Genomic DNA, 14,756 nt, shown 5'->3' on the forward strand with positions numbered 1-14,756 from the left:
GACTCAGACATACAAAAACGCAGACACACACAAATATTTAGACTTACACACTAACACTCAGATATGTACAAAAACAAACTCAGACACATACAGGGGCGGAACAACCGGTGGTGCAGAAGTCGCGACTGCGACCGGGCCCCTGAGGTCTGCCCCTCAGGGGGGCCCCCCAGCTTCAGCACATTAAAATACTTTTCTTTTGCGTGTTTTTTTGTTTTTGTTTGTTTGTTTCAACTTTCACTTCTAGTTTCAGCTGCCCAAAACTAAGCCGTTTTGGCGCTCACATTAGCGCCTCCTGACTGACTGCACGTGTAGTCAGTAGTAGTGAGTCACTGATTTATGCAGCAGCAGAGCACCAGGACCAGGTAGTCCATGACGAGTAAAACAACAAATCAAGTATCACACAACCGGAACGTGTGAAATTGGCAGGATGACTGTGTTACTGCCGTGGTGGATTTGATCATGTGATGTAAGAAAGGCAGGCAGCCGGAGTTCCAGGTGAAGGAGTCTTGACAGATCAGGTTATGGGGGGCCACACACAGCCTGCTTGTAGTGCGACTGCGATGTGATATGTGATGTGACAGCTAGCTATAGAATCTGAGGCAGCGTAACCATGTAAGTCTGGGTGGGGGAGGAGAATGGGCTACAGAGACTGCACCGCTCAAACCATGCCTGCACCTGCCCGGAACACCAGCTGTGCAGAGATAAGAGAGCCGCGCTGGGTTGTCATAGAGACAAACCTGCATTGGGGGGCACAGTAGGAAATGCAGAGCCGTGTATGGCCTCAGCCCTCAGAACAGACTGTTTAAAACATAGCCGCTCCTCCAAATAAGGAAGGATCTATCTAGTCTGGACCCTGTCCCCTTCCCAGCTCCATGTTAGAATTTGCTGTCTATTTAACAAATGTCATGAAAAGTTTTCACTTACTGTTCAGGCAACTTCATTTGATTTTATGAGACTAGAGTCCAACCTTAGCCTACATACCTATGCCCCAAGTGATATCTATCTGCAGGCAAGGCTCCATTTTTGAGCTAATAGAAGGACATTTGTTATGAAATTGCATTTTTTGGGACCTTGTGGCCTTAGAAATTTGTTCAGTGCCATTTATTAATTTAGCACCCATAAACCAGCTGGACAAAATTTGTAATAGTAGCACTGATTATTTTATTTTAAAAATGAACAGAGCTCTAGGCAAAGCAAGGGGAAAAATAATATTAATAAAGGTAAGGTAGAAAAATGTAGTAGCCCCATGGTGGTAGTGTGTGTTGTACATATGGGCTAGGGTGGCATAATTTAATATAGAAGAAAATGGAATGCTGTCAGAAACAGCATAAGAATCCCTTGTGATATTATACATTTACTATATGGAGGAGGGGATGCATGTTGTCATAGTGACAGGATAAGCGTCTCTTAACAGGTGCTGTAACGTCTGATAGATTTGAAACATATGGTTTTATAGAACAGACTGAGGGGCTGAGGGGTTTAATATATAGTGTAACATCAAATTCACTAAGGAGTTATACTTGTTCTTCCATAAGCCCAACATTAGACATCTCAGTAAATGTAATTATGCCACTCAGTTATTTGTTCCAGCTATATTTAGCCTGTTCTATACAACGCCAATTCTCAATGCTATATAGTGTGTTTAGGGCACTGGGTAATTTAACTGCTATATATGTGATAGCTATACACTGACAGTTAAGGTCTATGTGATTCTACTGCTAACAGCATGTGTGAATGTAAAAATCTTCTATTCCAATTTAGCAAAACATTTTTGCAAACATAAACATGCTGCAAAATGCACTGGTATCAAATGTATCTTCTGTAATGTTGTTCATTTGATTAGAAGACAATATTAAAGGGCCATTACAGTCAAAAAATGACATGCTCTAATTCATTAGAGCAGGTCATTTCCACTTGGGACCTGCATAGCTCTGTGGGTCCCCAGCAGAATTTCTACCAGCAGGGGTTAAACACATAGAATTAAATGGTTGCTAGTGTTAAATTAACATGCATGTAATTGTTTTACTATAATGGACCTTTAATATGAGATGACCAACTAATACTGGGCTAGATTACAAGTGGCTCACAAAGGTTTTTGCAATAGTTTGCGTGCAGGTTAACTTGTGCTCATAATATATATGTGTATGTGTATATACAGGGAGTGCAGAATTATTAGGCAAATGAGTATTTTGACCACATCATCCTCTTTATGCATGTTGTCTTACTCCAAGCTGTATAGGCTCAAAAGCCTACTAACAATTAAGCATATTAGGTGATGTGCATCTCTGTAATGAGAAGGGGTGTGGTCTAATGACATCAACACCCTATATCAGGTGTGCATAATTATTAGGCAACTTCCTTTCCTTTGGCAAAATGGGTCAAAAGAAGGACTTGACAGGCTCAGAAAAGTCAAAAATAGTGAGATATCTTGCAGAGGGATGCAGCACTCTTAAAATTGCAAAGCTTCTGAAGCGTGATCATCGAACAATCAAGCGTTTCATTCAAAATAGTCAACAGGGTCGCAAGAAGCGTGTGGAAAAACCAAGGCGCAAAATAACTGCCCATGAACTGAGAAAAGTCAAGCGTGCAGCTGCCAAGATGCCACTTGCCACCAGTTTGGCCATATTTCAGAGCTATGCAAAGTAGAGGTGAGCGCCAAAAGAAGGCTGAGGGTAGGGTAGGGAACGCCAAAATAGGCTAAGATGAGCTGGTAGAATATAAAATTAAGAATTATTTATTCCATACAATGAATTAAAAAAGAGCAATAAAAGAGCAATATACACTGTTAGTTGTTCATGGATCCATGTTACAAATGATAGCAAATTATAGTGTTGGGTAAAATACAATACAATATAATAATAAAAACAAAACAATATAATAACAAAAACAATTATAAATACTGATAGAGTCAGTGGCTGATGATATAGCCTTTTTATGCTGGGTATCTGTATGTGATTAACACCTTGGTTGAGTCCAGTAAATGTAAGATGCTCCTGGTAAGTAGTATAGGGTTAATTGTAATCCAATACTGTGCAGGAGAAAAAAATATCAAGATTTAGGTGCGATCAGTGTCCAATACAACAATTTAGAAAAAAGTGGTGAAAAATGTGTGTTCACTCTATGTGATGAAAAAAATGATGATAAAAAGATGATGAGATCCCTCCAAAAAATGTGTTATAAAAAAGATGAAAAAAGGTGAAAAAAAGATAAAAAAGAATAATAAATAGTGTCAATTCTGAAATCCAAAGTGATGTTGGTGATGTCAGTGCAAATCAATCAATCAATGGTTCAGTGTTGATACGATGTTTTGACATTAAAAATAAGATTATGCAAAAAGAAAAAATCCTGATTTGTCTCCCTCTGTGCTTACATGCGTCTGTCAGGTGATTTCCTTCTCACAGGAGAGAGACGTCATCAGACACGGCCCTCTTCTAGCAGAATCTGCAGTCTCACAGCCTCCAGCAAAACAGTGGATTAGACGTGTTTCTCTTATTCACTTGCCAAGGGTCATGAGTACCATAACTGTACCAACCAAAGTCACCTCAGTATACTTATCTTGTCTCATATCTAGCTTACATTGAACCTGTTACCTCCACTTGTTGTTTGGTTATAATTGCACTAAGACCTCCTCTGCAAAATAGATACCTCGCTATTTGCAACTTATTTTTTCTATCCTGCCCACCTTCAGCATGGACACATATACTACTGGTGTATGCTTGTTAAGCAGGAATCAGGCTAAAGCAAGGTGGGTACTTAAACTGTCTACTTAGTAGTAGGTGGTCATCCACACTTGTCACATTACCTATTTTTACATTATTACAATGTTAATATCTGTGTTCCACTTACCACATTGCTAAACTAAGTCTCATAGGCTTACAGCCACTCACATTCATACACACAAAAGCACCCATAAATATCCACTTGCATGCAAGCACCATCAACACCCACACAACCACATTCTTGGCCCCATTCATCTCTCTATAGACATATATCGCAAACAGGCCTTCAATAACAGAACCAAACACTCTATGGGGTAAATTTATCATGGTGCAGACAGACATGATCCACTATAGCAAATCATGTCTGCCGCACATCGATAAATGGCGACAGCATACACTGTCGGCATTTATCATTGCACCATACAGAGCTTGATAAATTGACCCCTAAGAGTTATATCAGTAATATATACACAAACCCACACATCAAACACTCATACATTCAAGTCACAGGCACAGATCAGAGATAGAAAACTAACAGGCACTCATTCAGAAAAACAAATTTTCACACACAGATACTGCAGACACTCCCTATACAAATTTACATAAAAAACAGTACAGGTACATTCAATACACAACATACAAATTTAATACACATTTGTGGGACAGAAGCAATTACAACATAGATACGCTAATCATACATGTCTAATAAATATAAAGAGACATATATACAGAATATATATATATATACATATACATACAGTATATATATATATATATATATACATACATACATACAGTATATATATATATATATATATATATATATATATATATACACTGTATATACAGTATACAGTGTCCCATAAAAGTGAGTACACCCCTCACATTTTTGTAAATATTTTATTTAAGGAGGCATCAATACCATCTTTATGGGCAACATTGCTGTACAGGGATTCCACATACATTATCACAAGTATTTTATACATATATAAGGTTTTAAATAGGAGGATGGAATCTTAGTTTAATTAACCACACAGTTTCACAAGTTATCAGGATCAGAATGAATTACAACCCCTGTTTTGATCATCAACTGTGGGTCAACTTTAGGAGTTGAAATGAAAGGCTTCAAATTAAATGAAACCTGCAAGTGTAACAAACACAATGAGTAAGTATTATATGTAGGGCTTTAGTTATTGAATAGGGTATAATATCCAATTACAGGTATAAGATAATAATTCAATATGTGATATATTTCATACAAATAAGTAGTAAGTAAAAGCAATGATTATAAGTGCTGCATTGTTATCCACATTAATGTATTCCAAGACATTCTAAAGTATTCCTGCAAATATCAAATATATGTGCTGATATAAACAGGAATAAACTTGCTCACATTCCTCACATGTTGAGCGTTCACACAGATACAGACACAGCAGGGAATAACTGAGCTAGATACAATGTAACGTCTTTTCAGTTAGAGATTGCCAGAGTTAGATACAATGGCCTCTATTTATCAAGGTCTGTCGGACCTGATCCGACAGTGCGGGTCAGGTCCGACAGACCTAGCTGAATACGGAGAGCAATACGCTCGCCGTATTCAGCATTGCACCAGCAGCTCACAAGAGCTGCTGGTGCAACGCCGCCCCCCTGCAGACTCGTGGTCAATAGGCCGCCAGCAGGTGTGTCAATCAACCCAATCGTACTTGATCGGGTTGATTTCCGACGATGTCTGTCCGCCTGCTCAGAGCAGGCGGACAGGTTATGGAGCAGTGGTCGGAGCTTGATAGATATGCCCCAATGTCCGTAAGGAATGCAGTCTCACTGAGATGAAAACAATTATATACAACAGCTTACTTGATTGATGTCTGATCAACTGTGCAGATTCTCGGTGTGAAAATGATTTATATATAACAGCATTTACTTGCTTGGTGTTCAGAGGAAATTTACAGTGTCGGATAAGCCCTGTTCTGAGAGGTTTTGCATCAGAGATCACAGGCCACAGTTCATGCGGTTAATGCAGACTTACTGCGGCTATGAGAGAGACTGTTGATCCTTTTCTGAGAGAGGCAGCCACAGGAACTGTAATAAGAGACGCTCCAGCTTCTGTTAAAAAATGAGCTTAGAGGCTTGGTGCTGCAGCGTGCACAACAGGAAGTTACAGCTGCAAACAAAATACTAAGCAAAGTAGGTAGGAGGATGGACTAACTTATAGTCACAATTTAAAGAGACAGTACAGAATTGGTTAACCATGACAGAACCCCCTCCTCAAGGAGCCACTCCATGGCTCAAGGCCTGGGGCAGTCGGGATTACGTTGGTAAAAAAGGAAAATTAGTCTGGGAGCTGTGACATTGGTAGAGGGCTCCCAGGAATCTTCCTCATGACCATAACCCTTCCAATGGATGAGGTACTGGAGGTTGTTGCGGTAATATCTGGAGTTCAGAATGGAGTGTACCTTGTACTCAGGTACCTGGTTATCAGAAGAGGATATCTGTGGAAAAGGTACAGCTAAACGAACTGGAGTATAGGGCTTGAGTAGAGATACATGAAATGTAGGATGAACTCTGAACGTGTTTGGAAGATCTAATGTGACAGCATTCATATTAACGTAAAGAAAGAAAAGAAGAAGCGCTGAAGGAAAATGAGGACCCTGCTAAACTAGTGTGTTCCTCTCAAAGAAAACAAAATTATGTCAAAGTGTAAAAAGGGAATAAAGCGCTAAAAGCACAGATCTAAATATACAATATAACTATAATGTGTGTTAAATACTTATGTAAATAATTGCCTAAGGAGGACACTGTGAAATATAAATGTACAATTATGCAAAGTAAAAGATCGATATAATGTGTTCTATAAACAAAGAACAACTATCAAGGGTGAGAAGAGAATTAATTACAATTTAATAAAATACATAAAACAATTAAATGGAAAAGGGACGTCTCCCTTGTAGCATAAATTGGCTCCTAAAATAGCCTGGTATGAGCTAAAAGTCACTTATGCTTTAAAAAGTTAATGAATACAATGTAGCCAAGGCCTGTGGCTATTAAAATAAGATGAAGGTACCTTGAAGTGTCCGTAATTAGTTCCAGTGAAGTCCTCACTGATGAGAGGAAACAAATGTAATGTGCTCTTTGTGGACAGATCTAGCGGCTTGTGTACATTTTGGCGTTACCGGCTGTTAACGGAAGGCGGCTTTTTATGAAAGACTCACATGATCTCTCTGACGTCACTGTTGCAATGTTGAAAACCGAATCAATGGTTGGATATGCAGAGACACTTTGTGTTGCAGGAGATCCTAGTAAAATAGGATGTTGAGAATATATAGGATATATAACCTCAGTACTTGTCCCCTATTTCCTAACAGAGAAAGTAAGTCCTGGGGGACAATGGAAATAAACTTGGCGGTTACTAGCTGTGACTAAATGGTCTTCGGTCACTTTGTGGACTTCGCAATTCCTTTTATTAGTGAAGAGAACTATGTAGTAACTCACAATAACTTGTAGGCTTGGCAGTCGCTAGTAGCGACTAAATGACTCTTAATAGTACCTAAAGGAAACTATTCAGCAGATTCCTATTGCAGGTAGTGATTCCTTAGGTCAGAGTAAATCCTTATTGATTGCACAATAAGCCAGGATACAAGGTGACAACAATATCAAGGTCAACGTGTTTCACCCTTAGGCTTTATCAAGACATGTTTGTCTGTGTCACCTAGGGAAATATTTAAACACTTCCAACTTTTCTGATTGGGTATACAATTCAGTTAATTTAAGGTGGAATGGAGAAAGACTTGGTTTCAATCTAAAGGTGGAAATCCTTTATTACATATTGAAAAAGATATTTCAAAAATGTACTTTATAAAGAAAGACCCAACAGGGGCAGGTAATGAACGGTGGGGAAAAAGGATGAATAGTCAGTACAGTCAGTACAGTCAGTACAGTTAGAACCTTTAAGGAAATATTATATACCTATATGGGATGTAGTGGAGTAAGATGGAGTATGATATATTCAAACACCTGACGAGGACAGATTATATGAAAGGGGAGATATCTAAGGTGGTATGGAGGAAAACTTGGTTTCAATCTAAAGGAGGAAATCCCTTATTACGTATCAAAATATATATTTCATAAATATATATATGCACTGTATAACGTATCTTTTGAAGTATCTTTTTTAATAAAAGACCAAACAGGGCCAGGTAATGAACGGTGAGGAAAGGGATGAATGGTAAACATGTGCATGGCGAAAAAATTTGGTTCGGTTCGGATCGATTCGGATTTTTTCTAATTTCGGTTCGGAGCGATTCGAATTCGGAAAAATTTGAATCAATTCGGTTCGGATTTGTTTCGGATTCATTCGGATTCGAATAAATTCAGTTCGGATTTGTTTCGGATTTATTCGGATTCTAATAAATTCGGCTGGATTCGGTTCGATTCGGTTCGGAAATTCGGAATTTCGGTAAGTGTTAGGTGGGATTAGACTAGTATTATGTACTGTACATTAGGTGTTACCCATAGCAGAGTGATATAACCTAATATACTGTACAATACTAGTGTAATCCATGGTCATCCGAATCTACCGAAAAAATCCGAATAAATCCGAAGTAATTCGGATTTATTCGGTAGATTCGCCACTATTTTAATTCGGAGATTCGGTTCGATCCGAATCTCAGAATTTGCAGAATTTTCTGAATTTCCGAATCGAACCGAACCGAATCGAATCGCACATGTCTAATGAATGGTCTGTGCAGTTAGAACCTGTAAGGATATATTATAAACCTATATGAAGTGTAATAGAATAAGATGGAGTATGATGTATTCAAACACTAGGTGAAGACATATTATAAGAAAGGGGAGATATCTAGCTCTGAATTCAATCCTATTGGATGTAGCATGTCCATATTATAGATCATTTGTGCTTCTAATTTTAAGAGTTGTTTTTCAAAATTGCCCCCTCTCCAATTTCGTTTTACTTTTAATAAGCCCCAAAATCTGAAATGTTTAAGGTTATTTTTGTGAAATTCTCTAAAGTGTGAGTATAGGTGTGTATCAAGGTTTCCCCTATCAATACATGAAAGGTGTTCCCTGATCCTTTCCCAAAGGGTTCTAGTCGTTTCCCCTATGTAATATTTTTTGCATGAACATTCAATAATATAGATAACTCCTTTATCCTGACACCTAATAGTGTCCTCAATTTTAAATTTGAAGTTATTTACGTCTATTTCCTTCAATTTGCAGCTGTATTTGCAAGAACGACAACCAAAACATGGGGAGAAGCCCATTATTTTATTTCCTTCTAGATTTATCTCTTGACTCTGAGTCTTTTTTGGTCTTAACTCACTCTGAGCTAAAGTGATTTTCAGATTTTTTGCTCTCCTATATATTATCCTAGGATATTCGGGTACTTTGCACTAAGTGCCAATGTTTTTTTAAAGTTTTGTTAATTAATTTGTCTTCCTCATGACCATAACCCTTCCAATGGATGAGGTACTGGAGGTTGTTGCGGTAATATCTGGAGTTCAGAATGGAGTGTACCTCGTACTCAGGTACCTGGTTATCAGAAGAGGATAGCTATGGAAAAGGTACAGCTAAACAGACTGGAGTATAGGGCTTGAGTAGAGATACATGAAACATAGGATGAACGCTGAATGAGTTTGGAAGATCTAATGTGACAGCATTCATATTAACCACTTTAATAATTTTGTATGGACCCAAATAGAGAGCACTCAACTTTTTACTCGGGATATGAAGGTTCAGATATTTTGAAGAGAGCCAAACAAAATCCCCAATTTTATAATCAGGTGCGTTACATTGTCTGAGATCATAATGTTTTTTCTGGTTTGCTTGAGCCTTTTTTTAGGTTATCTTGAATTAAAGTGAATCCCTGAGCCAGTTCATTGATAGTGTCATTAACTAGTGGTGAAGGTGTCTCCTCTCTAGGATATAAATGATACCTGTGATGAAATCTGTAGTTGGCATAAAATGGGGAGACTTTAGTGGAGGTGTTAGCAGAATTGTTATACGCGAACTCCGCTGTTGGCAGGATTGTGGACCAATTATCTTGTGAAGATGTACAATGACATCTAAGGCACTGTTTCTCAGAGTTTGATTTGTTCGCTCTGTCTGCCCATTCATCTGGGGGTGATATGCAGTGCTGAGTCTGTGTTGTATATTTAGAATGGTACATAATTGGGACCAGAACCGAGAGGTGAATTGAGACCCCCTATTCGAAGTTATTGTGTCAGGAAGACCATGGTATTTGACTATGAATTGCAGGAAAAGTTTAGCAGTCTCAGCTGCTGTTGGTAATGAATGTGAATGAATGAAGTGGGCCATTTTAGTGAAAATGTCCACCACTACAAGTATGACTGTATGATTGTTGGAAGGAGGTAGGTTGACTATAGAGTGGAAGAGCGGAACAAGGACATATTATCAGTAGAAAATCCTAGGAATCTATCCAGAGGTATGACAGATTTATTAATGGGTAGTAGATAGGTCTTAGGTCTTTTCGGGATAGAGCATCTGCTTTCCCATTTTTCCTTCCGGGTCTGTATGTAATATGAAAATCAAATCTTGATAGGAAGTTAAGGTTTTGCTTGACCTAAGATATTCTGGGTTTTTATGATCGGTATAAGTCAAGATGGGATATGTTGTGCCCTCTAGTAAATGCCTCCAAACCTCCAAAGAGCTTTTTATTGCTAGAAGTTCTTTTTCGCCAATCGGGTAATTGTTTTCAGAGGGACTCATCACTCTAGAGAAAAAAGAAACTAGGTGAACAGGATCTTTAGGAGACTTGCGCTGTGATAAAATAGCCCCAATGGCATAGTCAGAAGCATCCACTTCTAAGATGTATTGCAACTTGTCGTTAGGTAATTGGAGGATAGGAACAGTTGTGAAACTGTTCTTTAATTTCTTGAAGGCTTCTTCAGTTTGAGATGTCCAAATGAATTTTGGGTGGTTACCCGTTAATGTAGCTAATGGTTTAACTATAGATTTTTCAAGTTTGGCATACAGAGAGTTTTGTCTTAGACAATGTAAAACAGTTCTAACATGTTGTGTATGTTGTTGTTGGGTGTTAGAATATATAAGAATGTTGTCAAGATACACCACCATACATACGTCAAGAAGGTCACAAAAAAGGTCATTAATGAAGCACTGAAAAGTGGCAGGGGCATTACATAACCCAAATGGCATAACAACGTATTCAAACAAGCCAAACCTTGTCCGAAAACACTGTTAACCATTTATGACCTGATTTAATTCTAATAAGGTTGTAGGCACCTCTTAGGTCCAACTTGGTGAAAATAGTTGCACCTTGGAGCCTTTCAATTATCTCGGGAATGAGGGTAAAGGATATCTATTTTTCTTTGTGCGCTTATTAAGTTCCCTATAATCTATTATAGGCCTTAAAGATCCATCTTTATTGTGCATGAAAAATATGCCAGCACCGGCGGGAGAGATGGAAGGTCTTATAAAGCTTTTTCTCAGATTTTCCTTTAAGTATTCTATGAGATATTTTAATTCTGGCTCAGAGAGGGGATATATATGCCCTTATGGGATAGTGCAGCCTGGCAAAAGATCGATGGAGCAGTCATAGGACCTATGTGGTGGTAATGATTCTGCCTGAATCTTGTTGAAAACGTCAGAAAAATCAGCATAATATTCAGGAAGGGGTTGTATAGTAGTCTGAAGAATGTGATTATTAGAAGAACATGTTTTATTGCAAAAGTCTGATTTGAAGTCAACATGAGAGTCTTTCCAAATAATATTTGGCTGATGTATTTGTAATCATCTAAGATCCAAAACTAAAGGAAAGAGAGGAGAAGCTCTAACGTCAAAAGTTATTAGTTCAGAATGACCAGAATGTGTTTAAAGTCGTAATGGTATTGTATGTTGTGTTATTGGACCTGAGGAAATTAAATACCCATCAATTACACGGATTGTGAGTGAATTTTTCTTAAGTAGTAGTATATTATACAACTGCGTGAATTTAATGTCAATAAAGTTTCCAAGTGTTCTAGAATCAATAATTGCCTGTGTCTCCACTTTTTGAGCTTCCCACTGTAGAAAAACAGAAATACTACAATGAGTAATAACATTAGCATGGGTGGTATAGCTAATTCTTGTATCATTTGTCTTACCCTTCTGTTTTAAAAGAATGGGACAATATTTTACTCCATGCTCTTTTGAAGTGCAATAAAGGCACAAATTATTGATCCTTTTCCTCATTTTCTCCTCTGGTTTGAGGGGACCTATAGTAAAGACTATATCCATGGGTTCCTAATAGGATTTTTGTGGTGGATTGGCATAAACAGTAGGTTGATATTTTTTACAGTTTGAATCCAACAATCCCTTTTAATTTCTCCTCTCACAGATACAGCAATCAATGGAGATAGCTAGTGACATAAGAGTCTCTAATGCTGTTGGCAGTTCAGATCTAGCAAGCTCATCTTAACCAGTTCAGATAGTCCTATTCTGAACTGATACCCGAGGGCTGCCTCATTCCAGAACATGTCTTTTGCCCTGCATTAAAGTCTTTAGAACATTTTCAGCAGTACTCTATTTTTATTGTCATAAAGGGTGGACATTGTTTCAAAGAATAAATTCAGTGAATCCAATATGGGATCATTAGATTCATAATAATTGGTTGCCCAGGATTTGGCTTCACCCTTTAAGTAAGAAATGACTGTCAAAACTTTAGCTCTCTCTGTGGGGTCTGTCTTTGGTTTTAGGGAGAAATAAAGCAAGCAGGAATTTTTCAAATCCTTAAATTGTGATCTGTCCCCAGAAAACCTTTCAGAAGGGCAAACCTGGGGATCTGGTGTTGTATCTAATGGAACAGTCCTGTTGTTAATGTTCTCTATAATAAACATTCTTAAATATTGGTTTTCTGATTGAATCTCCCTGAGTCCTTCTATAAGTAAATCCATGGTTTGTGATAATGCACTGACACGATTGGTAAGTTCAGACAACTCTATGATTCCAATTTTAATTGGCTTACTATTATGTAAGGTTTTAAACAGGAGGAGGGAATCTTTGCTTAGTGAGCCACACAGTTTCACAAGTTATCAGGATCAGAATAAAATACAACCTCTGTTTTGATCATCAACTGTGGGTCAACTTTACGAGTTGAAATGAAAGGCTTCAAATTAAATGAAATCTGCAAGTGTAACAAACACAATGAGTAAAGTATTATATGCAGGGCTTTAATTATTGAATAGGGTATAATATCCAATTACACGTATAAGATAATAATTCAATATGTGGTATATTTCGCACAAATAATTAGTAAGTAAAAACAATGATTATAAGTGCTGTATTGTTATCCACATTAATGTATTCCAAGACATTCTAAAGTATTCATGCAAAGATCAAATATATGTGCTGATATAAACAGGAATAAACTTGCTCACATTCCTCACATGTTGAGCGTTCACACAAATACAAACACAGTAGGGAATAACTGAGCTAGATACAATGTAACGTCTTTTCAGTTAGAGAAGATTGCCAGAGTTAGATACAATGTCCATAAGGAATGCAGTCTCACTGAGATGAAAACAATTATATACAACAGCTTACTTGATTGATGTCTGATCAACTGTGCAGATTCTCGGTGTGAAAATGATTTATATATAACAGCACTTACTTGCTTGGAGTTCAGAGGAAATTTACAGTGTCGGATAAGCCCTGTTCTGAGAGGTTTTGCATCAGAGATCACAGACCACAGTTCATGCGGTTAATGCAGACTTACTGCGGCTATGAGAGAGACTGTTGATCCTTTTCTGAGAGAGGCAGCCACAGGAACTGTAATAAGAGACGCTCCAGCTTCTGTTAAAAAATGAGCTTAGAGGCTTGGTGCTGCAGCGTGCACAACAGGAAGTTACAGCTGCAAACAAAATACTAAGCAAAGTAGGTAGGGGGATGGACTAACTTATAGTCACAATTTAAAGAGACAGTACAGAATTGGTTAACCATGACAACATAGGGACACATGTAAGCCTATGTCCACACCTTTGCCATTATTATTATTCCCTTTTTTTCTTTCTTTCCTTTCTTCGTTTTCTACTATTTATACTCCTCGTGTATACATAATTTCACATCTTTAAACATATTGCATGTTGATTTATAACTTTATATCAGTATATGCTCTGTGTAAAACTATATATTTCCTCTGTCTGTTCTTCTACATTGGACACTGTCTGCCTCTTTCACCTAAGCCCCCCTCATGATTTTTACGACTCCCCCCTCCTCTCCCTGCACTCAGACCTCTGAAACACTTTCTGTTCTTTTTTTAAGCCATCCTGTGTTTTAAGATACAATCTGTAAATTCCATTGAATTTGTCAGTATTGCTTCAGACTTGAAAAAGGAGGAATTACTTCCGAAAGCTTGTCAACTTCTAAATGTATAGTTAGTGCAATAAAAAAGTATCATTGCTCAATACAATACTCTTGTTATTTTGATATCTAAATCATTGGACTATAACGGCTACTCCAATCAACGTATAAATACATATATATATATATCTCAACAGTCCAATCTACAGTGTTGCCCTCCAATGGTCATCCGCCTGGGTGCATAAATATAGTAAATATTCCTCAAAACAAATGCACTCACAGGACTTTTAGTTATATAAAAGTCACAAATTTAATGGAACGTTTTCGGGGGAAACTTCCCCTTCATCAGCATAATAACACTGCGACAAACCCACAATTAAATACAGAAAGTGAAGTACAAAGCTTAATAACATTATACCAAACCTGTGTGTACACTCAAAAAAGCGCCAAAATTACAGTGTTGGAACGCAGACAGGAAGTGATTATCAACAACGTCACTTCCGGTATATTGAAATACAGATATTACATCAAAAAAATTGGAATTAAATTATAAGGGTGTAGGGCAATACAAAATTAAAACACACAAATCCTGCAGTAACATTTCCTGCTTAACTCATAAGTGCCCTATGTAAGCCTCATTGTTAAGTGTTAAAGCTCAGCTGTTATCGCCACTGCACATAAGCCAAAAGTGTTAACTTTATCTTATAA

At 37.7% G+C, this 14,756-nt stretch overlaps 1 protein-coding gene across 6 annotated transcripts in view; it reads right to left on the bottom strand.

Moving 5' to 3' along the window:
* The window catches only part of LOC128660007 (gastrula zinc finger protein XlCGF26.1-like), a 95,078-nt gene extending 81,482 nt beyond the window's left edge, over positions 1-13,596 (bottom strand). Inside the window, exon 1 of one of the 6 annotated variants that reach the window (XM_053713601.1) lies at positions 13,360-13,596. The gene's annotated coding sequence lies outside the window, so the exon portion shown is untranslated. Of the gene's footprint in view, positions 1-5,573; positions 5,881-13,292 lie in introns of those variants that run through there. The other 5 variants (XM_053713603.1, XM_053713602.1, XM_053713600.1 and 2 more) reach the window with 5 other exon arrangements.
* Between the last annotated feature and the right edge of the window lie 1,160 nt (positions 13,597-14,756).

The sequence above is a fragment of the Bombina bombina genome, chromosome 5 (genome assembly GCF_027579735.1).
Source record: "Bombina bombina isolate aBomBom1 chromosome 5, aBomBom1.pri, whole genome shotgun sequence".
Classification (NCBI taxonomy): domain Eukaryota; kingdom Metazoa; phylum Chordata; class Amphibia; order Anura; family Bombinatoridae; genus Bombina; species Bombina bombina.